Source organism: Monopterus albus, unplaced genomic scaffold (assembly GCF_001952655.1).
Source record: "Monopterus albus unplaced genomic scaffold, M_albus_1.0 scaffold249.1, whole genome shotgun sequence".
NCBI classification, from domain to species: Eukaryota; Metazoa; Chordata; class Actinopteri; order Synbranchiformes; family Synbranchidae; genus Monopterus; species Monopterus albus.
This window is the reverse complement of record NW_018128129.1, coordinates 280,203-281,793: the sequence shown is the minus strand read 5'-3', so window position 1 is coordinate 281,793 and position 1,591 is coordinate 280,203. Positions and strand designations below refer to the sequence as shown.

Here is a 1,591-nt window from a genome sequence, read left to right as displayed (position 1 = left end):
AATACAACAAATATCTAATCAATATCTATCTGACTAAGAAATTACCTAACAACAATATTCTAATTTTCTGAGATACCGAATTTGGGGTTTTCATTGGTTGTCAGTTATAATCATCACAATTAAAAGAAATAAACATTTGAAATATATCAGTCTGTGTGTAATGAATGAATATAATATATAAGTTTCACTTTTTGAATGGAATTAATGAAATAAATCAACTTTTGGATGATATTCTAATTTTATGACCAGCACCTGTATATGGCATGGCACTAAGCGGACAGAGCAGTGTGCAGCTCAAAACTTTGTCCTTATGTAAGGTCTCAGTGTGTAACCTGACAACTTGCTGCCACTCTAAAAAGTAATCTGTAAAACGCTTATGAGCAAAAAAAAAGTTTGGCATTCCTCCTTAAATGGTCTTGATTTCAGTCCACATTTGCTAAGATGATCAAGTCTTCCATTTGCAGTCATGGTAAAAATGGAGATGTCACCAGGTCGTGGGGGACAAGGCCTGGTCAAATGAACTGAATCTGTTTTTTAACAGATTTGACTCTACCAAGTCCTTAGCCCCCACCGTGCCAGCCCCCCCATCTCACCTCTCCAGGTCAGTTGTCCCCTCGCAGCTGCAGCCAGACCTTGCCCCTCCTCCCACTGTCCCGGGGGGTTCCCAAAAGCCCACAGCTCCTGAACAGTCACTGCCCACCCATCCCCTCAGCCTCACGGTGGACCAGGTCAGGAGGGAGTTAAGGAGGATTAAAGCCAGGAAGGCCACAGGCCTGACCACATCAGCCCCAGGGTCCTCAGGGAGTGTGCAGACCAGCTCACTGAAGTGGTCCTGTACATGTTTAATCTGAGTCTTAGCCTGGAGCAAGTTCCGGTTCTGTGGAAGACATCCTGTGTGGTCCCAGTTCCTAAAGTAACTCATCCCAAGGAGCCAAACCACTACAGACCCGTTGCCCTGACCTCCCACCTGATGAAGACCATGAAGAGGATTGTCCTCGGCCACCTCCATGCCCAAGTGAGCTCAGCGCTGGACCCGTTGCAGTTTGCATATCGACCTGGCATCGGGGTAGATGACGATATTATCTACATGCTACATCGAGCCTTATCTCACCTGGAGTCCCCTGGAAGTCTTGTGAGGGTCATGTTCTTTGACTTCTCCAGTGCTTTCAACACAGTCCAGCCGTCACTGCTGAGGGGGAAGTTGGCAGGTGTGGACCAACACCTGTCCGCATGGACCATTAACTACCTCACAAACAGACCTCAGTTCATAAGGCTGTGGGACTGTGTGTCGGATGTGGTAGTCTGCAGCACGGGGCACCCCAGGGAATGGTGCTTTCCCCCTTTCTGTTCACCCTCTACACGTCGGACTTGGTGAGCTTGCAGGGCTCAGTCATTGAGATTGTGGACACCTTTAAATACCTGGGTACCTCAACAATAAACTGGATTGGACCAACAACAATGCCCTGTACAGAAAGGGCCAGAGCCGCCTCCACTTGTTGAGGAGACTGAGGTCCTTTGGTGTGCGCGGGGCACTCCTTCGGACATTTTATGATTCTGTGGTGGCATCTGCAGTTTTTTATGCTGTTGTGGG

At 47.8% G+C, this 1,591-nt stretch overlaps 1 protein-coding gene across 2 annotated transcripts in view; it reads left to right on the top strand.

The window, feature by feature from the left end:
• Positions 1-1,591, top strand: part of LOC109972155 (retinoic acid receptor beta) — a 67,960-nt gene that overhangs the window by 44,083 nt on the left and 22,286 nt on the right. The window lies entirely within an intron of this gene.